The sequence below is a fragment of the Rattus norvegicus genome, chromosome 18 (assembly GCF_021556685.1).
Source record: "Rattus norvegicus strain SHRSP/BbbUtx chromosome 18, alternate assembly SHRSP_T2T, whole genome shotgun sequence".
NCBI lineage: Eukaryota > Metazoa > Chordata > Mammalia > Rodentia > Muridae > Rattus > Rattus norvegicus.
In genome coordinates, this window is record NC_141551.1 from 71,704,772 (window position 1) to 71,732,080 (window position 27,309).

The window sequence follows — 27,309 nt, forward strand, 5'->3', positions numbered from 1 at the left end:
CAGTGGCCCACTACCCAGCCCAACCCAGCACGGAGCTTCTCAGTGCTGGGTCCTGTAGTCTTCATGCCTCGTGGTGAGGATTCTCTTGGTGCCCGACTGCCATACTGACTTCTGCTGCCTAGCTTGTGGCTGCCTGGTGGACAGACAGTCAAGGGGCAGCTGCCCTCTTGGTTTAGCAGCTAGTCCTGGCTCTGTGCCTTCCCGCTGCTGACTGGGGTGATGCCACTGCCAATCTCTCTAACTGCCAGGATTTTAAAATGTAAAGGAAGTGATCAAAGCAGGTAGGCGGTTTTCTTCAGAGCAGATGGATTTCTGGAAGGGGCAGGAAAGTGGGAGTGGGTGTGGTGGTAGAGGCATGAGGGAAGGGGGTCAACTCGCAGAAGTTCAAGCTTTAGCTCATTTAGCTCGACTCTTCCCCTAGCGCTTTCCCTGATTAGATTCTTAGGAGCCCCCTCTGGATGGACTTTCAGGAATTAAAAAGCAACCTGGGTACTGCCACCACGTGCCCTTAAAGCCCTTAGAGCTGAGTGGAAAAAGAAGTCCATTCTTCCAACCTCCCCTCCACCCCCTGTCTGGATGAGTAGAGTATTTCTCTGGTGCTGTTCCATAAACTCCCCCAAGCCACCCCTCCCCCACCCATTCCACTTTACAGGTGGGAAACTGGGTGTCCAATTCTCCAAAACCACACCAGGGACAGCATAGGAGTCCAGACCCCTTACTCAGAACAGTGGGGATCTGTACCAATCAGGTCCCATGATACTACCTTCCCCCATGGAGGGAGCAGACTTGATAGAACCGGCAGACACAGAAGGAGTGCACAGCCCTGCCAGGAGAGGCTCAGAGTATTGGGATTGGATTTTCTCATTTCCCCTTCCAGAGGCCTAGGATAAACCCATAGGTGACCCATGTGCAGCTCTAAGTCATAGACCCCTTTGAGGATTGAGGATTTCACAGGGGTCACCAAAGACTGCCAGAAAACTCAGATATTTGTATTATGATTCATAACAGTAGAAAATTAGTTATGAAGTAACAACAAAAACAGTTTAATGGTTAGGGGTCACCACAACATGAGGGACTGGATTAAAGGGTCACAGGATTGAGAACCACTGCTCTATTGGAAACCCAGAGAAGTGAAGGATCTCCACAGACTTCCAGAGGAATTCAGTATAGACTTCAAAATGCAGGTGACATGGGGACAGAGACTTTAAGTAGGAAGACCAAGAGGCCTGCAGGTTGCAAAGCAGCAGCTTTGACCGGCCTGGTCAGATTCAGTGTTGATGTTAAATCAGAGGAAGAGGTGGATCTCAGAGAGACACACTGTACCAGAGGGCACTTGGCCGCATTTTCTCTTGAACTCCCACCAGTCCATTGGGTTGGCGTCATTAGTCCCAGTCTGCAGATGAAGAAACTGAGGCTCAAAAGGATTAGGTTAGCTATCTATGAGCCTGAATTCAGAGCCACCCATCATAGCCTATGTCTTTGAGAATCATAGGCCAATAATTGAGGAGGAGACCGTTTCAATTACAGCATGATATAAACCGGTATATAAATGTTACAGATAGAATTAATTTTTTTTTAAAAATGATTATTTTCCAGTCAGACAAAATCAGGATAGCTAATGTATTGCACAGCTTGTGTTTCTGGGCACTGTGGTAAGTGCTAGGCATCTGTCAGTAAATGAAATCAGACAGGGCCTGACCTCTGCCAGTGGGAGTAGTAACATGAATGCCTGGCTTTCGCTGGGAATGGTTGACTAAGTAAGGCTGTGGGGTGGGGAGATGTCATAGGAGACCTGGGTGAAGAGGGGGGATGGGAGAAGGCAAGGAGGAAGTAGGACTAACAATTGTCTCCATGCTAAAGTCACAGTACTTGTCCCTGGCTTCAAGAGTGCACATAGCAGGATCAGTTCTCTGCTCTGAATGCCCAGGAAGCCAGGGGAGCCCCAGTCACTTAGATGGCTACAGCCTTACTACAGTTGTGGGACCTGAAATGAGGTTTTTGGTGCATGACAACTGCCGATGAAGAAGCAGCCCTGTGCTACTTCTGAGAGGACTGGCCCCTCTTTGGAGCAGCGCCCGGTCTGTCACACTCCTGATACCCCACACTCCTCAATAACCAAGACGGCAAGTCCCACAAGCTCAGGGCTCGCATGCTGTGTCAAGCCCCTGACCTTACCTTAAGATATGAGCTTGCTCACTATTCCAGGACTTGGTAGCTGAAGTAGGACTGGTGAGTCAGGTCTCCGGCCAGTCCCGTGTCTCAGAATGGCTTATACTAGCCTACCATGGGGGGTCTCTGAGCTCAGCTAAAAAGATCCCTGCTTCAACTGTATTGCCTGACACTGCCCTCTTCGTTAGCTGACCAGACCTACCTGACCCAATAGAACGATGTCCGATGGAGGGTTGAAACACAGCCATACTTGTCTCAGGGTCTGGTCTGTCAACTCTCCTTAAGTGGCATGATAACTACCTCTACTTTATTTAACTGTCACTTCTGGGAGGACCACAAGCTGATAGATATCACAGCTCCTGGCTGGCTGGGGGATGCTCTGGGATCTTGCCTCTGTGGTCTTCTCAGCACTCTGGCCAGAACGAGAGTCGCTCTCCCCCTTTTCCTAAAGGGAAGAAAATATCTGAGCTCCAAGTCACTGGATGAGATCGAGCTTCGCTTTGACATCCCCCTCTCGGAACTCTTCCTCCTGGTGTTGAGATGCTTAGCTCGAGGAGGGTGGCTTGCACTGGGCTGGCTGTCCTGTGTTTACAGCAATTACACAGGTGTATAATTGCCCAGGGATGTTTGTTGGCTCAGCCCTGCTCAGCCGTGCAGCCCCACAGGTTGGGCCAGGGAGAGGGCTGTTCGGTTTGTTTTCCTTTGGCTGGGATCTGCGGGGATGAATAGAGGGAGGGGAATCGGGTTGAGAGATTGTTGCCAAGAGCAATTTGGAGTCTCCTTCATATTAGTCAGACGTGTTTTCCTTTCTGAAGCCACCACATAGCAGCTTCCACGAAGGGCCTCTGTCTCTTTCTCTCTCTCTTCCTCTCCCTCTCCACTCCCCTCTCTCTCTCCTCTCCCTGCCCCTCTCCCTCCCTCCCTCCCTCCCCCCTTTTCTCCCTCCCTCCCCCCCCTCTCTCTCTCTTTCTGCTTGTTAGTATTTGTTTTGATTTTTAACTTGTTAGACTTCTCATGACTAAGCACAAAAGGAGAAAGAGAACAGCTCGAGGGGAGGAGTGATGGCACCAGCCTTTGATAGCATACATTCTGCATATGGTTACTTAATAACTTTGAATACGGAGCAACCCTGAGGTTCTATGATGAAGCACGATGAGTAAATTCCTTTGAAGAGAGAATCGATCTCTGGTGGATGACATTTGGGATTGAAGCGTGATTTTCGTATCCCTCAGAGGGACTTGATCCTGGGCTTACAGGAGGGACACTGTCTGGCTGCCCCTTGCTTTTGCGTCATCTGTCAGGTCCCTCCATCCAGGTCTGATGTGGAGGGGTTCCAGCTAAGGTCACCTTTCAATCTTTCCTTCACCGTGTGCCTCTCCGTTCCCACTGAAGACATGACACGGATGCTCTGAGAGCAGGGGACAGAGAAGCCTGGCCAGCCACAGCCTGCTTATCCTAGACAGGAACCAGGGGCTGACAGTAATACAGTAATCAATGATCAATCCATCCACAGGACAAATAGAGCAGGACAACTGAGATTCCGAACTAGGGAAGTGGCCTGAGAAGGTGGGCAGTCTCTGCGGGTTTTTCTAAGTTACGTACGAACTTGATGCAACCAAATTTGTGACCCTCCCGTTGATGTCATGTAATCGGCCTTGGCCCTCAGACTGTCTCCCATGTATGGGAACTTACACATGCACATGCATGACTCTCACTTTTTGTTGTCTATTGAGTCTCTCCATTCTTTTTATATTTTTTTAAAAGTGTATTGCGTGTGTGTTTGTGTGTGTGTGTGTGTACATGTATACATACATGTGGGGGGCACAGATATGCCATACAGCATCTGTGGTAATTTACCTGATAACTTGAGCAGTTGATTCTCTCCTTCTACTCTGTTCGTTTCTGGGCTCAGACTCAGGCCATCCGGTTGTCCCCAAACCCTTTTGCCTGCTGAACCACTGTGCTAGGTTTCTGAAAAATGATTCTACTCCATTATTGAGAGATAACCAATTGCCCCACTGTTCTTTGTGAAGCCACTAGGATAAGCTATCGCAGACTGGACAGTGGGCCCGGCTCATATTGACGCTTCCTTAGAATGAGTTAAGTTTAGCAGAGGCCACCTCTGGGAGGCAGAACGAAATAAGTCCTTTCTGTGGGATGGGAGAGTTTCAAGACAGGGTTTTTCTGTGTAGCCCTGGCTCTCCTGGAACTCGATCTATAGATCAGGCTGGCCTTGAACTCATAGAGACCCACCTACTTCTGCCTCCTGAGGGCTGGGATTAAAGGTTTATGCCACCATCGCCTGGTGAAAATAAAGATTTTTGTTTTAAAGGATTGCTTTGTTTTAGATTTGGAGTGTTGTGGGTGGGTTTGTCTGGTTTTTAAAGATTTCACCGATTTATTTTTGTGTTAATGTGTATTTTGTCTACATTTGAACCACCTATGGCTTGACGCCTGCAAAAAGCCAGAAGAAGGCATCAGATACCCTAGGCCTAAACCACCTGTGAACCACCCTGTGAGTGCTGGGAGCCAAACTGAGTCCTCTCTGTCAGAGTAACAAGCTCTTACCTGCTAAGCCATCTCTCAGTAGCTTTCGGTTTGGTTTTGTCTTTGAGACAGAAACTCATGTAGCCCATGCTGGCCTCAAATTCCCTAAGTAGCTGAGAAAGTCCTAGAACTCCTGGTCCTCCTGCCTCTGCTTTGAAATCGTAGGATTGAAGATGCACTTTTGTGTCTGAAGAGCCATTTCCCTGAATTGTAGTTCTTGTGTCTTTACTCCTTCGCTGGCCTTCTAGCTGATGTGTAGGCTCACGCAACCGTTCTATAACCAATGTTAGATTTTTTTTTATCACGACAGAAAGAAGCGTCCTGCCCACTTCATCTCAATCAATAGTCCGCTTTCTGTCTCTCTAGACTTGCTTGTTCTGGACGCTTTTCTAGATGGAGTGCAACATCATGTGTGATCTGATCCTTTAGCTCACACAGTGCTTTTCAGGGCTCCGTCTGTGTGAGCACGCATCAGTATGAGATCCTGTCGTGGCTCTACCACATTTTCTTCACCTTCTCACCAGTGGGTGGGTTGTGTTCACATTCTTATAAACAGCGCTTCTGTGGTCTTCTGCGTATAAGCTTTTGTGTGGCCCTGGGTTTCATTCTCTTGGACATACTCATAAAGGCGGGATTTCTGCTCACAGAACAATCTTGTTTACGCTTTGGGGAACTGATGGACTGTTTTCCATGGTGGCTGGAGTCTCAGCTCCCCCTCTAAGTTTCTCCGTAACAATTCTGTAATTTCTGTGTGTGCTGGGTGCTCTTTCTCGGTGGCATCTAAGGTCTGCAGTAACATAATTTTTGGGATTGCCGTGACGATGGAGGGGCTGACACTCTCTCAACAGAAGACACTGAGACGTGAGGAATAGAGGACTCACTTTAGTACTACCCAAAGATTTTGAAAGCTCACCCTGCATCTTAGCGTGTTAAATGCAGGTCATTAGACATTCTGTGGCTTTGTGATCCAAACTTCAGCACTAGCAGGGGATTCAGTAGGTCCTTGGGGGAGTCACTGTGTTGGAATTTGTCCAGTGTGTCTCAAGAACAGGCTGGGTCAGGCTCTGTACCTTCAAATCAGTGTTTAGTCCTTCAGCCCCTAGACTTGACCACATGTTGCTCTCATCTTGAAGCCTTTTAAAGTCTGGTGGGTGCGGGTTCCACTGAGAGAAGTATCAAAGCAGCAAACAGGTGGTGGTGATGAATGAAGTCTGAGGATCCACAGTGTCCTCTGTGCCTTGGCTCCCCCCACTGACGTGACCGTAGGTCAGGTTCTCCTTCTCCAGAGAGTTTCACACAGCGGACACGTGTAGAGCAGTTCAGGGAAAGCCTGGTGCAGCACAACGCATGATTTGTGAATGGAGTTTCTGCCACTTGGAGCAACTCAGAGCCCTCAGATAAAAAAAAAGACCCTGAAGTTTAGCTTTGACCGCTCTGAATGTGTCACATACTCAGAGGACGATTGTTCCAATTCTTTGGAGCGGGAGTTAGCAGGAGTTACGAAATGGAACATACGTGCTCAAAGCCATGCTCTCTGAGGACAGGAACCAGATGACCAGATGAGCTACTGGAGCATCCCTGGCTGGTCTGGGGGTGTTAGCGACTGGGATGTGACAGAATTTGACTTGGTGTCACTTTCTTCTCTGTCCTCTCCCCATGATATCCTACCCACTTCTGCATAGAACCTTGGGATGCTCCCTGCCTTATTTTACTAGTAGGTCTAATAGCAGCTTAGAGTGCCATTCATTCATTCATCCATCCATCCATTCATTCATTCATTCACTCATTCATTCATTCATCCATCCATCCATTCATTCATTCACTCACTCATTCATTCATTCATCCATCCATTCATTCATTCACTCATTCATTCACTCACTCATTCATTCATCCATCCATCCATTCATTCATTCACTCACTCATTCATTCATCCATCCATCCATCCATTCATTCATTCTTTCATTCATTCCTCAGCCAACATTTCCCAACCCCATTCTGTGAGTAGCAAATCAACCAAAGCTCAGCTTCTGCCCTCAAAAAATGTACCCGCCAATTGTAAGCTGAGAACCATCCTGAAACTAATTCCCAGGGGTACAATTTTAGAGGTCCCAGACTTAGACACAAGAGAGTCATCCAGACTTGAATTCCTGGCAAAGGGAAGGCAGCTCTGCCCTTGAGCCTGTCTCCAAGCTTTGGTTCCCACCGCTCCTCGCTGCAGCTTGGCCCTAGGCAGATTGCTCAAAAGGTGCTCCTGCCTGTTGCAATGTGTTAACCCTTCTGCATAATGGCACGGTAAACACAGATGTGCAGGCATCTATGTGCTAAGTTTCCCGGGTACAAACCCCGGGGTGGTATGGCTGAGTCCTATGGCTGTACTATTTTTAGCTGTTTGGGAAACCTCCGTACTGATCTCCGCAGCGGCCCCACCAGTCTGTACTCCCAACAGCAGCACCTAGACAGCATGGGGTCTGAGCCATTATGACTGGGGTGAGATAGAATCTTAAAATAGTTTAAATGTGTGTATTTCCTGATGCCTAGGATGTTGAATACTTTTTAAACTATCTATTGGTCATTTATACTTTTTAAAATGTAACGTCCTATTAAGCTCTCTTTCTAAGAGCTGTGTGTGTGTGTGTGTGTGTGTGTGCATGTTATGTATGTTCTATGACGCTCATGTGTGGAGGTCAAAGGGCATTTTGTAAAAGTCAGTTCGCTCTTACTACAGTGTGGATCCCGGGGATTGAACTCAGGTCACCAGGCTTAGCACCAAGTACCTTTACCCTCCAAGCCCTCTTGTCAGACCCCATTATGCTTCTCCCTTTGAGAGCTGTCTGCCCAATTTATTAACCCATCTTTATATATTCTGTATATTAAATGTTTGTCTAAAGTTTAGTTGTCAAAGATCTCCCATTTTGCCAGCTGCCGCTTCACTCTGGTGATGGTTTCATTTGCTGTATAGAAACGTTTTAACCATGCAGGGTCCCATCTATCAGTTCTTGGCGCTCCTTCCTGTGTTATCGGGGTCCCTTTCTGTCTATTCCTGTATCTTAATGTGTTTCCCTATTGCTGTGTCAACATTTCAGGCCTTATAGTAAGGCCTTGGTTAATCCCGAGTACATTCTTAGTGTGAGAGATATGTATCTAATTCTGTTATTTTGCTTGAGGATGTCAGATTTCTCAGCACTATTTGTTGAAGGCTTTTTTTTTTCTAAATCTAATGTATATCTTTGATACATATATCAAAAACGCGGTGGTTGTAGCTATGTGGGTTTATTCTAGTCCGTTCACTACCTGTCTGTTTTTGTGTGTGTGTCAGAGTCGGCCTATCTTTGCCCCTGTGGCTCTGTGGTATTCGTTGAAATCAGACATTGTGATACTGCCGCCATGGTTTCTTTCTGTTTAGCATTTCTTTTGCTATCTTACATCTTCATGTGTGTGTTAGAATCCTTCCCAGGTTCTATGAAGCATGTTGTTGGGACTTCCATGAGGACTGCCTTGAATCTGTGTCCTTAGCAATATGTCCATTTTCACCACATTAATTCCGTCATAGAACACTGTCTTCCTCCATTTTTTTTTCTTTATTGGTTTAAAGTTTTAATCGTGCAGGTCTTTCACCTCCTCAGGTTGACTTCTGGACATTTCATTTTCTTTCTGAAACTGCTGTGGTTGAAAACTTTTCCTTGGGAATTTCTCAGCATGTTCGTTATTGCTAGGAAAGTTAGTGGTTCTATATTCTGCCGCTTCGCAAATACTCATCGGATTCTAGTGTTTCTGGGTGAATCCCTCAGGTCCCTTAAGCATGAATTAAGGATCATGTCTGCCACCGCTGAGATCACTTGGCTTCCTGCTCTCCTACAAATTCCTTTCTCACTGCTGCAGCCAAGAGATGAGTGGAGAAAGTGGGCGCCCCACTCTTGCGCCATGTTTTTGAGGATCTCTTTCCGTTTCCCCTCACTTAGTAAAATGTGGGCTGTAGCTTTGACTCATGTAGCCTGCATTACATTGAAATACGTCCCTTCTGTTTCTAATTTCTTCGGGGATCTTACCATGAAGGGATGCTCTGTCAAATGCCTTTTGTGTGTCCTTTGAGATGACCGTGGGTCTGTCCTTAAGTCTACTTCTATGCTGTATTATGCATTCGTGTTTCTATCTGCATGTGTATACGTTGACCCACCCTTGCATCCCTGGGGCGAAACCAAGTTGGTGGTGATCATATGACCTTCATAATGCATCCTGTGTCTGTCCAGAGATAAGTGGGTAACAAAAATGTGGTACCTGTACACGGTGGAATTTTGTTCGGCCCCCAAGAAAAATTAAATGAGGACGTTTTCAGGCAAAATGAGTGGAACTGGAAATTATGATGTTAAGTGAAATAAGCCAGACTCAGAAAGATAAATATCACATGTTCTTTTATATGTGGATCATAGATTTTAATTTTTTGTATTTTCATATATATGGGAAAGTAGAGGTTGTGAAATTAGAATGTGGCCCATGAGAAGGGAGAGAGGATAAAGAAGGCAGGAGAGGGGAAGGCAGAGGCAGGAGTGGAGACTCCCCCCTCCCCTGCTGAGCCAAGTGGCGGGGGAGGGAGAGAACAGCTTTATTCCAGAGATCTGAGCTCTGCGCTCCAACCTTGGCTCCCACCCTGTAACCCTCGCTGGACAATTCACGGGACAGCTGTGGGGAGGACCGAAATAATCAGTGTTTATTAAAGCTCTTGGAGGGGGGCCTCAGGGAGGAGGTAAAGAAGGGTCGCGTTTCTTCTTTCCAACAAGAGAGAGCCAGGTGAGGAAACTTGAGGCAGCTTCTATGTAGGCGCTGAGCCCCTCCCCTCCCTTCCTGGGAATGCATACAGGACTGCAGCATTGGGAGGTGGGAGACATTTTTCTCTTTTTATCGAAGGAAGAGCCTTGAAGGTTCATTTGAATAGGGATTAATGTCCCTATGGCCTGGACCTGCCGAGAAGGAGAAATTCTAGGAGGGTGGCAGTTGCAATAAAAGGAAATGGGCTTGGTGTGCTTCCAGCTCATGAGAGGGCCCCTCCTACTTGGCGGCTTTGAAAGGAATGGGTTTGGGGGAGTCACATGGACATGGCTGTATTGCGCTGGACTATGTGTATGGTTTGTGGTGTGTGTATGTGTATGTTTGTGTGTGTATGTGTGTATGTGTATGTGTGTGTGTATGTGTATGTGTGTATGTGTGTTTGTGTGTATGTATGTGTATGTGTGTTTGTGTATTTATGTATATATGTGTTTGTGTGTGTGTTGCTCCTGTGTATGTATGTGTGTATGTATTTTGCATATGTGTGTGTGCATGTGTGTGTATGTGTCCTGGATGAACACCTAAATTTAACTTAGGCAACTAACTAATTTGAAAGTAAGAGGACACTGGGAAGTTATGAAGTCACCCTGAGTGTCCTTGGCATTGGTTTGATAATTGTTTTTCAAGACAGGGTCACACCCTGCAGCCTAAGCTGGTCTTCTTGCCTCCTCGTCCCAGGTGCTCCCAGTGCTGGGATTACAGGCATGTGTCTCTGGGCCCTTGCTTTTGTCATTGTTGTTGTTCATTTGTTCCGTTTGTTTGGGTATGGATTTGGGGTTGGGGTGTTTTAAAGCTTGTTTTATTCACGTGTACATGTGTGTGTTTACATATGCATGTGAATGTGTGTGGGGGTGCCAGTGGAGATCAGAAGAGGGCATCGGACCTCCTGGAACTGGAGTTATAAGTAGTTGTGAACCACTTCATATGGATGCTAAGAGCCAGAGTCTGGTCCTTTGCAAGAACAGCAAGAGCTCTTAACTGCCAAGCCATCTCCAGGCCCTGACCCTTGGTTTCATTAGATTTTCTCTCCCCTTAGCATCTCCCTGGGGATGGGGAAGCAGATATTAGTGCAAACTTTCTTTCAGCTTTTCCTCTATTTCTCCACTGCCCTCCACCCCACAGGCGCCTGCCCGCCCTGGCATTATTCTGTATTCCATGGTTGCCCCTACAAGCCCTTACCCTCCTTCCAGAACTTTCCTTATCCCACGGCTCTGATGGGATAAGGAGAGTTGGTTCTAGGAAAACCTAAGGCACGGGGTACAACCTCCCTGTTCAGATTGTGCGATGTTAATAGCGTAGATGGGCTGGTCCGCCCTTCTCTACCCTCCAATAAGGAGAGGAGAAGCAGTTTCTCTGACAGTATGGGGCTGACCACATCTGTGAAGAGGGAGCCCTGGAACCCTCTGATCACAGGATGTGGAGACTGCATGTGAACTCTGTGCTTAGGATCAGCTGCAGGTGGCTGAGGTGGAAGGAGGATGGAGGACCTGAGAGAGCAGGGAAGGCCTGGCTGGGAGGGCCAGGAACAACTGAGAAGACGAGCTGTACTGAAGGAGCAGAGTCTTCCTTCTCTAGGCACTGGGCTCCTTCCAGATGCAGTTGGTACAACCTCAGGCAGGTAGGGATTTAATGGAACCTACCAGCTACTCCCCTTCCAGATGTCTCAGGCCTTGGGAAGGAGTGCTTCAAGCAGGCTGCGGTGGGTGGGGTGTCCTACCCTGCTGTTCCTTTCCCCGCTCCTTTCTCTGACGCTGCTCCATGCTTAGAGGCAGCTTCCCACCATGTTCCCTGCCCCTCCTTTTCCACTCCCATGGTGTAGCCTCTGAGTGAACCTGGCCTCTCGCTCTTGGAAGCTTGTCCAATAACAAGAGCGAGGAGGAGCTCTGCAAACACAGGCAGAGGAGAGAGAGCCGAGCACTGGCCAGCCTGTGCGCTGGCTGGGAGGAGAGGCCCCTAGGCCTGGCTTGAGGGGATCTGAGGAGAGGAAAAGGTCAGTCTCAGAAGGAGCACAAGCCCATTCCCACAGCCAACATGGCCGCTAGAGGAAGGATGTTGTCAGTGGAGACAGAGCAGCACCCATTGTTGCCCAAGCCCCTTTTGGTTCTGCCCCACCTTCTCAGTGGCTGCCATCTGTCTAGACAAGTAAGACTGAGCTTGAAAAGGAAGCATGAGTCTACACAGTCATCCCTCTCTCCGCTGACTGGTCCGGGAGGGAGTGCTGTCCCGTCGGAAAGACAGATACGCTGAGGGCCCAAGGAGGCCATCAAAGCTGAAATGGTGTTGAGCAAAGCCGTGTGACACAGGCTCTTAGCCTACAGGCTCTGTAGTCAGGGCCTGAGGCCAGTCTCTACTCTGTCAGTAGTTGGTTCTGTGACCTTGACCTAGTTGTTTAAGCTGAGGTTTCCCTGTTGGCACCGAGAATGAGGCCTCAGGAATAATGAGCAGGCTTCTCAAGGCCTTGGCTGGTAGAGCATGCTCTTTACACGGGGCCCTTCAGAAAGACCTTTGCTGAGCTGAGCACACTTTTCGCTCTACTCCCCACCACCCTTCCCATTCTTTTCTGCCACTCTCCCTCACCTCCACCCTTTCCTGTCTCTTTCTGTCTGCCTGAAGGTGACTGCTCTAACCTGCAAGCAGACAGGAGGGCACCTGTCCCGTCCTCCGTGTCCTGGGTCTGTGAGGATCAGATTCTTCTCACGAATGTTCACCCCGGAGCTTCTGTCTGTAGCTGCACAGCATCACAGACTCAACGTGGAGCTCCATCCCCCATCACAGTTCTCTCAGAGCAACCATGAAACCCAGAGCCATGTAAATGTCCCACGGGATTCTCCCAAGAAAGCGGGAGTGGTCACCATGGATCCCTCATGCAGCTATTCCCAGGGACGTGAAGCTGATGAGGGTCCCCCTGGGGCCTTGAACTGTCTAGGATTTTGGAAGTAAGCTTATTTTGGAATACAAGGGGGGCTTAAACTCACAGTCAGTTGTGGGTGATTGAATTCAGGAGAGGTTGGGGGGCTAGGGAGATGTCACACTGGTTAGAGCTAGCCCAGGGCAAAGCTCTAATGTGATGGTCAGTATTCAACATTCAGGTCCCAAGGTGTCCTGAGTACAGTGTGTTAAAGGCGAAGTCATTCTGTCTGTGCAGCCACAAACTCCCTAGATCTGACTGACTAACAAGGGCGGGTCAGCATTAATGAAGAATTGCCCAATAATGAGTTTCTCGAAGTAATTATTGCCAGGGACTCATTCGGAAAAGGTGATTCCGCAGGGGAAGTCAGAGCGAGAGGCAATGAAGAAGACAGAAAACACCAGCACAGGCTTGTAAACGTTCGGAATAATATCCTTTTGATAAGATCAGATGTTATAAAAATAACACTGCCAAAGACTAGTCTGGCCAAATGTGTGGCACGTCCACCACCGGGCTGCAGGTGCTTTTATGGTGGCTCTGCAGCTGCCACAGACTTCCTCTGCTCTTGGCAGTGCCGGGGGATGAGGTTACAGGATGTCCCACATTCTTAGAATGCACAGCCTGCTCCTGCCCTGCTGCCACCCCTTGCCAGAAGGCCATCTGCTGGACAGCATCTCCCAGGCTGGGAGGGCTGTTTGGCTGCTGTCCTGAGTCACCTGCTCTACTGGGGCCACCAAATGAGCTGACTGTAGCATTTCCCTGCCACCATTGCCACCACGATAGCGTGTACCAGGAGCCGGTCCCTGACCTTAGATTATTTCCAGGTTATCTCATATTGGCCATTGCTGTTCACAGAGATGTTAGGGGAGGGGGTGACATCTAGGGTCCTTTTCCCAACTAGTGTTTAAACTCCTCCAGTCTGTGTCCCCCAAAAGGTGCCTTTGCTGTCCTAGTTTCTTATCTTTCCCTCTGTGCTCAGCCCTTAACACACAGGAAACCGAGAATGGCATAAGGTGAGTACCCAGCCTCCACCCTAAGATGCTGGGCTCACCTGTAAGCCCTCTACATCGCTGAATCAGAAGACTCTGGACACCCAGCTTCATACCCCAGCTCCACCTGGCTTCTCTGTAATAAGGACTAATTGAATCAGTAACAGGAGAGACAATAATTCAGTGGTAAAAAGTGTCTGAGGGGGTCATTAGCAGCGCGTTGTGGGTCTCATGGGTTGCATGTGCTTCGTCTGCTCTCCAGACAGTGGTGCCAGACTCTATTCCAGTCTGTGCACCCTGTGTCCCCTACAATCTCCCACAGGACGCCCATTCCCATTCCTCTCATCCCAGCCTCATGGGGTCACAGTCAGGGGCACAGGATACAGGCTTCGCTTGGACCGTTTCATCGACCCCCAGAACGTGACAGTTCTAGTAGCAGTCGCCTTGCCCCAAAGTAAGTGTTGCAATTAAAGGAGCCAATATGCCTGGAGAGAGGGGAAGATGGTACCCAGCCTGTGGTCCCAGGTTGTAGGGCTAATCTGACAACTGATTTCTGTCTGCTGTTCTCACGGAGCTTAAATTTGGAATCATAGACACTGTGCTACATTGAATTAAAATGTTCTCCCCCAGCCTATAGCTAAATGTTCCGTCATCAGAGAGTGGCACTATTTGAGAAGGATTAGGAGGTGTGGCCTTGCTGGAGGAAGTGATTCACTAGAGGTGGGCTCTGAGGTTTCAAAAGCTCACACCAGGCCCAGAATCCCTCAGCTTGTTGATTAGGATGCAGCTCTCACCTGCTGCCCTAGTGCCCTGTGTGCCACCTTGTGCCCACCCACAAGGGTCATGGACCAAGCCTTTGAAATTGTAAGCAAGCCCCCAGTTAAATGCTTTCTTTCATAAGAGTTGCCTTGGTCACGGTGTCTCTCCACAGCAATAGAACGGTGACTAAGATAGAAACCCCGGGTGTGCCTCTGTGACTGCTTCCTGATATCATGTTCCCTTTCACTCAAAGGCTGGGGGTCTCGGGCAACAGACAAGGAAACAGTTTAATATGTAAGATGTTTGAGGGGGTCACCTCAGGCACAGAGCAGGGACCACGAGCAGGAGGGGCCAAGGAGAAACTGCAGTGGTATTCACAAAGTCAACTAACCCTGTGGGGGGGACCCTCTAGGACAGATACTGCCTGCCCTTCAGGTTCATTTCATTTTGTACTTAGGGCTTTATAGAGTGTCTGATGCCTTCTGCAGCTATTGGACGAGATCAGTCCATGAAAAGGAGTCACTCTGGGCCAGGTGACACTCTGCCTTGGGGCTATCCTGACCTTGCACCTAGCAGCTACTGTAGTGTCAGAGTAGCTTATTTCTGTGGCCTCTGTGGTCTGCCTCATTTTTTTCCATCAGTTTCTGAACTCTCCGTACAGTCAGGAAACACCCTATACTTTTTCTCCTTCTCCCCGTTTTGGTTTCCAGCCCGCAGCTGAGAACTTGATAGGTAACCATGAAGCAGCTGGTGATCCAGGTGAAGGCACAACAGGGACTTCGGGCTTCTGGCTCTCCAGGCCTGGGGACAGGTGACGTAGGTACCCACACCTACCAGAAGTGAGATACCACAGCTCAGATGTCGGCTGTCTCTGAACAGAGCCCTAGGGCTGGGCTTCCAAGGCCCCCAGACCCATAGTCTTCCAGTGAGGGAACCAGGAACCTGGTAGGAACACTTTGGTTGTCCTTGGGGCAGGGATTTGAGCTTACAAACCATTTCCAACCATTTATTTGTCCCTTCATTTAACTCCCGAGCACCCACAGTGGCACTGGTGCAAGGCTGAAGACCACAGGAAGACTGTGCACGCAGCTCCTAGCTTGCCTAGGATCCTGGAACCCCTCTCTACCCACTTGCCAACCCAGACTTCTCTTGATCCTTTGGCCAGATATCTGGTTCCCTCGTCCCCCTCCATCCCAGCTCCACTTCCCCGTCCTCTTTCATGGAGCTACGGAAGCATCTTCACTCAGTCTAACCCTAATAATAGTCCAAGCTACTTTGGGACTTCTCTGTAGAGTCTGCTGTTGCTATGTGGCACTTGGGGTTTCAAATGCTACCACTGGACTCCCAGGCCTGTAAAATGAGGAGCTCACACAGACAGGACAGAATATCAAGTCCTTCCTAATTCCCCTGTAAATATAAAAGGCGTGAGAATAAGTGTTTCTATTCTGTCCCATACACTGACTATTGTGTTACAGGAGGACAAGTCAAAGACCATAATAAACACTTTACCGCCAAGAAAAATTTAAAACATACACATTTGTAGCATATATAGCAAAAAAATTAAAACTCCATATAAAAATAGCTTTCAGAAGCTTAGACTAGACCCTGTATTTCTGGGGCATAAGGGATGCCAACCAAGTGATGATTTACAAATGTATCAAAGGACTCTTGACTATGCAGATATGAACAGCAACGTAGATAGGTCAATGACTGCTTTGTACGTAAGAAAAGGTGCACTCCAAACTCCACGATCCCCTTCTTCATAACACACCCTTTTGAAGCCTGCTGTCCAGACCGATACAGGGATATGAGAGCTTGGTGGCCAATACTCTATGAGATTGGATTCGGCCCTGTCCTGGCATCCAAGTGATACTGGGCCATATCTATGTGACACCTCTGAGACCTGGGCCCTAGGCTGTCTGCCCTGAGCCGGATGTACAAAAAAGACAGGAGCCCAGAGAGAGCAGAAAGGACCGAGAATGTGCAGTCCTGGACCAAGGGAGATTTGGTTATGTTAGAAAGATTAGTTCCACAAGATGGGCAGACCATGCCTAGCTCCTTGTTGTCAGCAACAGAGGGACGTAAGGCTAGCAGTAGACTCTACCCCTGTGCAACTCCCTAACCCCCCCACTCCTGGGGACCATGTCATAGGCTCTGTGGCCCCTTTGGTGTCTGTTCTCATCGAGCACACAGAGCGACATGCCCTGAGTCTAAGTACAAGCAAAGCACAAGGAGAGGGCCCAGCTCAAGGTTGCCAGCAGCTAAGACAGCTGGTAGAGGGGAAGGGTCCGAAAAGCACACCAGAGGTCCTGGCCAGTGACAGGCATACAGGACTGGTGCAGGTACCATCCAAGGTAGCTGCAGGCCGGCCACTGCCTTAGATACCAGGAGAAAATGGCAGCAGAAGGCAACAGCTGTCTGGGAACCCACCCTGGGGTCAGATGGTGGGTGGCATGGTGGTGTGAATTGTGGCGAGGCACAGCTGGCCGGCTCTGTGAAAAGACTGTTGATGCGTTCATGTATTTATGCAGCCAGCATATGCACAGCAAGAACTACACTCCACCAGAGTCCACGGGCAGCCAGGTTCTGTTGCTGCCCTCCAGGAGGACAGAGATCAGAGAGGCAGCAAGAAACTGCTGAGCAGGACACGCTAGGAACCATACTGCTCAGTACAGTGGCAGCCTTCCCCTCTTCTGCCCAGTGACGCCAGGAAGAACTGCTGCCCCGTGGAGGCAGGATGGAAGGACACACTTTAGTTTTACATTTTTCTAGATTCAAATAAACCAGCATCTGTATATATGCAAAAAATACATGTAAAGTAATTATATGTGTGTGTATGTGTGTGTATATGTATGTGTATGTGTGTATATATATGTGCATGTGTGTATATGTATGTGTGTACACATATGTGTGTATATGTATGTGTATATGTATGTGTATGTGTGTGTGCATGTGTATGTATATATGTGTGTATGTGTATGTGTTTGTATGTGTGTGTATGTATGTGTGTATATGTATGTGTGTATATGTATGTGTGTATATGTATGTGTGTGGTGTATGTGTGTATATATGTGTGTATGTGTGTATGTATATGTGTGTGCATACGTATGTGTGTATATGTATGTGTGTATGTATGTGTATGTGTGTGCATGTGTATGTATATATGTGTGTATGTGTTTGTATGTGTGTGTATGTATGTGTGTATATGTATGTGTGTACATGTATGTGTGTATATGTATGTGTGTGGTGTATGTGTGTGTATGTGTGTATATGTGTGTATGTGTGTATGTATATGTGTATGCATATATATGTGTGTGTATATGTATGTGTGTATATGTATGTGTCTGTATGTGTGTATATGTGTGTGTGTGTTGATATATATTAACAAATGTACCACGAGTCTCAACTATGCAGATATGGACACTGCTGCAAATATGTCAAATAACCTGTTCATATATGAGGAAAAAATATACTCCAAACTCCAGGACTCCCCTCTTTATAACATCCCTTTGAGACCTGGATGTCCAGATCCATACAGGGATTATGGGTTTCTGTCTCTGTCTCTCTGTCTGTCTCTATTTGTCTCTGTCTCTGTTTCTCTGTATGTGTGTACATACGTGCATATATCCATACACTGTGTAAGTATACATATATATACACATATGTATATACATATCTACATACATATATACGTAGGCCATCAAAAGGTAAACAGAGAAGAATAGAGAATTAGTGTATAAGCAATACCAGGTCTCTGGAGGGGATAAAAGGCTAGAAATAGGTAGTAGTAATTGTTTGTGTGTATGTGCATTTATTTATAAGTTGAAGTTAAAATTAGTATCTTTTAAAGTAGCTACAATAGCAAATTTATTTATGTTTCTCAGCCTTTGGACTGAGTCAAGTCAAATGGCATTCTCCTGCAGCCAGCTCCCCTCACAGGACGTAGTTTCCACAACTCAACTGTATGAAGGCACTGGGCTGTCCTCCTTACTGAGCGGCATTTTACCATGTGAACTAAACCACAGCCTACTCATCCTTTGTTCTTAAATGAGTTTCCAGGGCTTTTGCTCTTAAAAAACAATGCCTCTGGGAACATTGGCTTCTGTTCTCCCAGAGCACATGCCTAGGAGTTTGTCTGCTCTGCATGAGGAATGGGGTTGCTGGGTAAGAGGCTGTGTGTTCCTACCACATTCCAGGTTGTTTTCCACGGACCGTAGCTCTCCCCCAAGCTGTCCGACAGATCTGCATCACCCCACATCCTCTCCAGGAGGTCAGCACTCTGCTTGGTCTCCAGATTTCCATTCATGAGTTCACAGCGCACCTGTTGTCATGGTGGCCATTGTCAAGGACAATGCTTCCTCTAGGCCTAGTGGCCCAGGGTCTCGAAAGTAGGAAAGACCTTTGTGAGATGACACAGCCCTTGCTCTGCAGACAAGGAAACAGAGGCTCAGAGTGAATACAGGCCTAGTATCTGGTCAGGGTGTTTCACCTGCCATCTGGAGCAGTAGTGAGTAGCCTGCTTCTTGGAGTGAGTTGGGCTGATGGAGGGCAGAGCCCTGCTTCAAACAGTCCCTAAGCCAAGCTCCTGTTACTGCCTTGATGCTGCTGGTAGCCAGAAAACCCCTTGAGGTGGATCTGTGCCCATGGTCGAGTCTGGGATGAGTTCATTGTTTGCATATGTTCTGTCCCTAAGACCCTGAAGGGAATGCCCGACTTGGGGGTTTCCTTGGCTTTCCCCTTGACAGGGAGCCAAATGAAAATGGCTACACCCTGATAGCTCCAAATGAGGCCAAGTGACCCAGCAGCTGGGATACCTCCCAGACAGCCCCTTTCCTCTCACTATCCTGCTGAACAGAGTACGTTCCAAGCTGGCCGGAAGCCAGTTTCACTCCAGTGTTACTTTTTCTTGGTTTTCCTGGTAACTAAGCATGGGGGCTGTGATCTGGTGAGTTTCACTTTCTCCGGCAGATCCACAGCCCTGGGAAGAGAGGGGACCATCTGTGTTTACACATGGGATAACTGTCTGTTGGGGGGTTTGTTATACAGGGCACCATAAATGAGTCTACAGGTCAGCAGGTCCAAAGACTGGACCTTCTTGTCACCTCCCTTCCCACAGTGAAATGCCCATTTAGAAGGCAAGGACAAACCTCAGGATTCTCAACTCAGGACCTGCCCGGGTTCTGTGGACACATTTTTCCATTTGGTTCCCTCTGGCAGCCTTGTGTTGCTCCCTCAGAAACTCTGAGTCCACCGCAGCCATCCAACATTTGGTTGCACAAAGTTATGAAGCTCAAAATCATGACCACTGGAGCACACGTCTTATAAAACTGGATACAAAAGATGAGGGGAAAATAATCCCATCAACTTAGAACCGAAACCCCTCTATCCTGTTAATTAGCGTTTATGTTTTCTCTACTTTTCCTCTGTGTGCAGAACAAACACAGTGTTTTACTACGTGGACACTTCCCAGACGCTTTTCCCCCTCAACCATTTATAGTGAACTTTCCCCACAAAAACTTGGGCATAATTTTCAAATTAGAAAAGTGACACTGTCGTAAAAGGAAGAAAGGGGAAAGTGGAGGGAGAATGGAAGGATAAGCAAGAAATAACAGCTAAACTTATAATCTTGGAATTCTTCTGAGTGTTATACACATATACACACACACTGTATATATATATATATATACACATATAATATATATAATTTATATATAATATAATATATATATATATCCAAAACATGTTTTTGAATGTCTCTTTTTTTAAAACACCAACTGGGATCATTTTGTACACTTCATCTGTACATGCCACAATCTAGCCCAGCATATCGCTACATCAGTAAGACACTGAACTATGCTATTTTAATGGCCACAGTCATTTTGCTATATAAATATACAACTCCACACTTTCTATTTAACCAATATGCCTTTCTGTTGAACATTTAAATGTTTTCCCCAACATAGCAACACCGAGGTTAACATTATGTAACCCAACCATTGTATACTCTTAACTATTAGGATAAACAAGTGTGGAATTGTTTGCTCAAAGAAAATGTAACTAATCAGTTTGGGGTCTTAGGCGACTTAATTGCGTAGCCGAAAAAAAAACAGCTGTGGTTTAGGCAAGGAGGTTACTGCATCCCAGCAGGAAGGTGAGCTCGGAGGCACCAGGGAAGGAGAAACTCTCCACTCAGGGAGGCATGGGACAGTGAGCTGGCACCTGTGGAAGTCTCCTGGGGTTAGGCTTAGGGGCACCCACGGTCTGCCTCTCCAAGCAGGTTTTCTGAGACTGACTGGAGGGGTGGAAAAGGCCCTCTTTTGTCCCTCTCTGGGCTCTGTCTTGAGTATCCCAGGGACAGGGACCAGAGAACTATAGGAGGAACTAAATACCGTAGTGCAAAACAATAGGGATGGGAGTACTCACTCCAGAAGGATCCAGCCAGCAAGGCTTGTGCCCCTTTCAGAGGGTTCTGGAGGAGCCGGGCTTTCTAGAGAGTAAGGGGAGCACTAAGCAGTGCCCAGAAGGCCCACCACTGGGAGCATGGCCACAGGGAGAGAAAGTGAGCTGTCAGAGGGCCAAGGGGAGAAAGAAATGGGGCAAAGACAAGCCCTGTAGTCCCCAAATAGAGGGGTCTCTGCCATCCCTAACCATCCTTGGGTCTCTAGTATGCATGGGCTCCTTGGAGCCTGTCCTTTTCTGGAACTGGCAAGTTCTAAGGCATCTTCTGTTCTGAGAAACAGTGCTTATGAAAATGTGTCTGATACACAGGCTCAGTCAGTAAGGGCGTTTGCCTTGCAAGCCTGCAGACCTGAGTTTGATCCTTCGGGACCTCTGACTTCCACGCTCCATTAAAACAATGACAACAACAAAAACAAAGAACCAAATGTGAGAGAGAGAGAGAGAGAGAGAGAGAGAGAGAGAGAGAGAGAGAATGAATGAATTTGTAAGCAGAATGATCATTTAGGTGTTGCACCAAATACCCAAAACAACCCAGGCATGGAGAGACTGGAAGAAAAGACACAGGGCCAGCTGTGTGAGGCAGGGCCTGGGATGGGAAGCAGGGCTGAGCGTGCTTCTTGTTAATGGATACAAATAAATGTAACTTACAAAAAGAAAAAAAAAATGCTGCACTATTCCAAAAGAAGACATCCTTAGTGCAGTTGAACTAACAGCTCACAAACCCTCCTCTACCCCACCCGCAACTGGGGAGCCTGGAATTTCTCCTAGCAGGGGCAATCCTCGGAGGAAGTTGTACCATCAAAAGGGGCTCAGTCAGTATAGAACTGAATGCTAGAAGGGCCCATTAACAAACAAGGAAGTGAAGGGGTTGGGGATTTAGCTCAGTGGTAGAGCACTTACCTAGCAAGCGCAAGGCCCTGGGTCCGGTCCCCAGCTCCAGAAAAAAAAAATAAACAAACAAACAAACAAGGAAATGGAGGCACCTTGAGGTGAAGTAAATTGACACAGACCCAAAGACCACAGACACCCATCTCAGCCGGTCACTTCTTTTTTGGTCTCTATACTGGCTGTGGTTTGGAACGATTCCCCAAAGGCTTGGTCCCCAAAGCACTTGTTAGTATCGGTGTGTCAGGAATTAGGAGTGGTCACTGTACACATGCACTTTACACACTGGTGCAAACTGGTCAAAGGGTGTCACTACCTCACGAAGGATGTCCTGAGACACCCCTGACCGTATCTGTATCTGCCATCACACTCCAGCAATTCGCTCTCCCTCAGCTGTTCAGAGAGCCCTGCTGTAAAGGTGCTTCTTAGTTACTCCTAAGTGATCTTTGGGGAGTTAACTACCTAATTAGTGCATCTAGAGGAAAGCTTAAGCCATACGCTGCTAAAGAGGCAGCGAGACCATGAAACAATCGTGCCTGACCACTGCCTCCTCTTTGTCAAGCCCCTCATCTGCATCGAATTATTAATTATGATTCTTAATCTCTTCTATCCAATAGGAATCCCTGAGAGTTAATTTGCTTCATCATGTGGCTTCCCTGGAATTCACAGTTCTCTCCTGGGCAACAAGGAGAGCTGTTGCAGGTAGCCAAGCAGCCATTGTTCCTACCCACATCCAGCTGACACCTGGGTGGCCCCTGAGCTGAGAAAAGGGAGGCCCAAGGACACGGTTTCAGAATGTGGGTGATCAGACTACAGTCTAGGGGCCAGTGTGGCAGGAACTTGGAGAGGGGAATGGTATAGTTGGAGATCCCAGGAGACAGAAATGAAGCTCTCTTCCTTTGCTCAGGTGACAGATGACAACCAGTGTGTAGCCTCTGCGGACGTTTGGTTTGGACTTTGCACAATGACTTTCTACCAGTCACAGACCCGTCCAGAACTGTCTGGTGGCAAGCTTGCCTCGAGCTGTGAACGTCCAGCATAGTCTCCTTCCCCCATTCCCACCGAGGCCAAGGTTATGTCCCGTTCTTCCTACCCGTGACCTTGGCACCTCCCACAGCCCCGGAACACACATCAGTATTTCTGAACTTGGGTCAGAATAAAAGCAACATCAGACTCAACAAGTAGCCGCAGTCCCACAGATGTAGAAAATGACCGTGGTCCCACATGCATGCAAAGGAGAAGGCTTGGACTGGAGACAATGCAGAGAGGGTTGTTAATTATGCATGGTTTTTTTTTTCCCCTAAGGAGTAGAATGAACTCACGATGCATTTGTGAAAAGGAACAGTCGATTCCAAAATTTAAAAGTCAGTGCTGATAACTTTAAGACTTTAGATTGGTTTCTTCCCGAGTCTAAACACTTGGCACGCCACAGAGAACAGCAACATGAGGCAATTTGATGCTCTTGTCCAGAGCAGGGAGGCGGAAGTGTGGCCGGCAACAAAGAGCCATGGGAGGCATTCTCTGTTTCTCTTCATTCTGCTGAGGGTGAGGTCACCCCAGAGGCAGCTCAGCACAATGGGGGTCTGAGGCCAACACCCTCACTCACTCCTCAAACCGCAAACTCTCCAGACTGTATCCTTCCCTCCTCCATCTTCCCTGCCAGGCCTTTCTCCCTTCCCTACAGCTGAGCAGGGCACTCGGATACATCCCACAGGGTAGAAGGTGCACCAGGGCTCTGGAGTCAGACACCTGTGCCCTTAAGAGAGTCACTTCACTCCCCTGCTTCAGCTTCAACTCAGAGGAATAACCCGGTGGAATTCCCCACGCTCTGTCAAATGCTTGAGGGGTGAGGCAAGGCATAAAAGTGCATCCTGGGAGTCTTTTGAAAACAAGGGAGATAGGGGCTTATAAGATTGCTTAGGCAGCAAAGATTTCTCTCATAGTGGCTGTTGGGTCCAGGTTAGCCACTGGCAGCTAGACTCTGGCCAGTTACCTGAGCCAAATGTATGACCCCGAACTGCTCTTGTATGAACATACACCCTCCTCAGTCATGAGAGGCCCCGTGAAGAGTCCCACATAGGTGAGACTTGCCACCTCAGATTTCCTGAGTGGCTCCTGCCAGCCTCATCCCCAGAAGAGACCTCCTCAGAGCTCCCCACTTTTCTCTGCCACACGGGAGGTGTCAGCCACCTTTAGGGAATCCTTCCTGGGGTCCAGAGGCAACCTTCTGCACTCCTGTGTCAGTGCCTCGGCAGGGCCACAGTTCTCCCTCCTCTCCCCCTCAGTGTCTTTCCATCTCTCTCCTTTCTTCCAGCTGTATTTCTCCATCCCTTCTAACTGTTTCCACCCCTCCTCCATCTCGCCCAACCCCTCTTCATCACCTCCTCCCCCTCCCTTTCCTGCCCTGGCCTCCACCCTTCTTCTGTGCAAGGTTCCTCCCTACATCCTCCCCCTCCTGTTTCTGGCTGTACCCCTTAGGTGAACTGTGCATCCTGATATTTAGATCCCACTCCTTTCCTGGGTCAGCCGAAGCTCTGATGTCAATTAAATCACCTTTATCTACCAGATAGTTCCGGGCAGCCCGACACTTGCTGGGTTTTGCTGGTTCCCGCAGGGCTACATTATATAACTGGTTCCTTGTCTCCTACCTCCCAACCCCCCAGTCCCTGCCGTATGGAGGTGGGATTCCAAGGAGATCCCATCCCCCACTCCTCCAAAACCCCTTCCCAGTCCCTCCCCAAGGCCAGAATGGCTTTGTTCCAAGCTGGTGGCTGCTCATGGCTACAATTTTTAGCAGCTTTATAGATATAATTGATGTACAATAAACCTGCATTTCAAGTGTAGTTTGATAGGTGCTGGCTCATAGAGACTCCTTGGAAACCATCACCACCATCAGCTGGTGAGCAAAGCCAGCCACAGCTCTCCCTGTGCCTCTTTCCATCCCTCCTCCTGCCCTCTCCACCCCACTCCCCTGCCTGGGCAGTGTTCTGGAGTTCTCACTTTCTTGCTTATACAACCCACCCCTTCTAACCCTCCCTTCACACAGCAGGCTTCTGGCCTCTTGTTTCTATGACAGTCAGCCATCTCTTGGAGGGACCAGCTTTTCATGGCTGCTTGCCAACCTGGCATCTACAGAGACCCCTCCCACCTCACCTCCTTTGCCACTTTTGAAAATGCAAGCTCTCTTAGAGGAGGTGAACCTTCTGTGCCTCCCTCTGCCCTGCCCCCCCACCCAGGATAAGGCACCTTGGGGGTGAGGGGACAGGCCAGAGGCCAAGAGGAGCTGAGGGTTTCTGCACAGCCAAGGCAATGAACCCCTGGGTGGTGGTGGTGGGGTGCAGAGCCTGCTTCTTCAGCCCCTCCCAGAGTGTTACAGCAGCCACAAAGGCTGGCCATCAAGGCCAACCTCCAGGGTGGACTGGATGAAGCAGGAAGCTCCCTGTGGTCTGAGTCCCTGCCCTTTGCCTGACTGGCTTCAACAACCCTGTCAGTTGCTAAAACCTTTCTCGTGTGACCAGAGCCTGGCTCAGTCCCAGGATGTGTTATCAGGATATTTAGTTGCAGTAGTACTGTTTGGTTCTAAAATGCGAGGCCACAGGAAAGACTGTTTCCAAGGTCTTCTTCATTGAGCCCACCTTTTAAATTATCCCTTAGCAAGATAGAATTAAAATTATCCCATAGTAAGATAGAAAGGAGATGCTGGCAGTGGTTGGCTCTGCTAGCAGGCCAGCTCACCCAGTTACTCCAATGCTACAAACTGGCTGTTCCAAACAGTCATGCTTACAAACAGCTGGGCCAGGAGCCCTGGACCCACCCCACCTTTCATTTTAGTGGTTTAACTTTCACTGGCTTACCAGGTTCAGGGCTAGATAAACTCTGGGGTGTCTAGGGGTATACTACCACACTCTCTCTCTGGAGCAGTCCCCTCCCTACCTCAAGAGCATCTGGAAAGCGGGAGAGGGAGTTTTGCAGTTGTCCCACCACTGAGGGGGGCGCTGCTGGTACAAAATGGCGCAGTGACAAAGCCCTAGATGTAACAGTACTTGTGCGAGTAGCACTGAGAGTCTTAGCAAGGCTTCAAGGTCAGAGATCTGAGTCAATTCAGAGTATATGAAGCACTCTATGGCCATGACAAAGATGAGCAACATATGGCTCTGCCTTCCCAGGGTCCTGATATCACTTTGCTTATTGACGAATCAAGGTTACTCCTAGCCTGAGTTCCATTCCCTATTCTGCCCTGCACTAGTCACCTCCACCCTGACTTCATTTGGAATCGCCTAGGAGACACACTTGGGGCATGCTGGGGCAAGAGGCTGAACTGAGGGAGGAAGACGCAAGCTGCTTGCAAGCAGTGTTATGCCAGGTCTGGCGCATGCATGTGTGCACATGCTCAAGTATTTGCATGTGTGCACGTGTGTGGTGGTGGTGATGGAACTCTCAGACTGAATAAAACAGGAGAGTGAGCGAACACCAGCGTTCATCTCTCCCTGCTTCCGGGCTGTGCCTGCCGTCTCGTCTTACTTTCCTGCCACGGTTGTCTCTGCTCCCACCGCTCCTGCCAGGGTTGTAGCGGCTCCCACTCCCTTCAAACTCTTAAGCCGAAAGAAATCCTTCCTTAAGTTGTTCCTGTCAGGTATTTTAGTCACAGCGATGGGAGAAGTAAGTAATATATTCCTCAGCAGCCGGACCGGGGATGAAGAGGAGGGGAGCCACCTTTTGAGGAAAGGACAGAAAGGAAGGGGTGGGCAGTACTGTCTCTGCAGAGGCCAATAGAGGCCTTGGGGCAGGTGGACCTGTGCAAGCCCAGCTTCAGCTGATGTGCAGATGTAGTGCTGTGTGAGAAGTGTAAAAGAGGGTGTGCTTAGCCCAGGCCAGGCTCACTCAGCCTGAAACAATGGGTAGGAGATCCTCTCCTAGAAGGCTCATTCCTGTCAGGAAGCCAGGGCTCACCTACACAGGAAGGTGGGTTTCTTAGGACGGCATGACCAAGGATGTCACATGGAGGGAGAGAACCAGCTGCCCTGGTTTGGTGGGAGACTTGGCAGTGGTTATTTAGAACTCAGCTACACGCGTGACGAATGCATGTTGAGCCCACACCTGCCCTGTCCCCTCTCCTGTCTGGGAACACCTACAGCTTGGACCTCCCTGTGCCTCAGTGTCCTCCTCTGGGAACTGGGTAGAAATAGCTCATTGAGAGTGTCAAATGAATTGACACGTGAGTGGTAAGACCAGAGTCTGGCAGTACGGAAAAGTTCACCGATGGTTATGGATGCGGAACATCAAAGTACGGCTGAGCTCAGCGTGAGAAAAGTTGTAGGTATAGGACTGATGGTGAAGGAGTAAGAAATAAGCCATCTTGTAAACCATTTTAAACGATTGATTATGTATTGAAATAAGTTAACATTAAACGTATCTGTTTCTTATTTCTTTAATGTGACTAAGAGCGTATTTTGGGCTCCCGTTCTTTCTCGTGATCAACACTGGTCCAGGTCACTAAAGAGGAGTAAAGGTCACCAAAATCCTGGATGCTCCACCTGATAAGGCTAAGGAAGGAATCTGGAGCTGAGCAGCTGGGCTGGACCATGGCGGCCATTGGAGGTCTGAGAAAGGGTTGGTGGGGAGGAAGGTTGAGTTCATTCAGATGGTGAGAGCAGGACTCAGAGAGGCCAGGCCCTTCAGGGCATCTGCTGACTGGACCCAAGGCAGCAAGAAACAGGCCTGTAGGGATAAGGACGCTTTATGCAAAGGTGAGGGGACAGATCATAATGCTTT

General features: G+C 48.5%; 1 protein-coding gene across 3 annotated transcripts in view; it reads left to right on the forward strand.

The window, feature by feature from the left end:
- Positions 1-27,309, forward strand: part of Zbtb7c (zinc finger and BTB domain containing 7C) — a 323,617-nt gene that overhangs the window by 235,117 nt on the left and 61,191 nt on the right.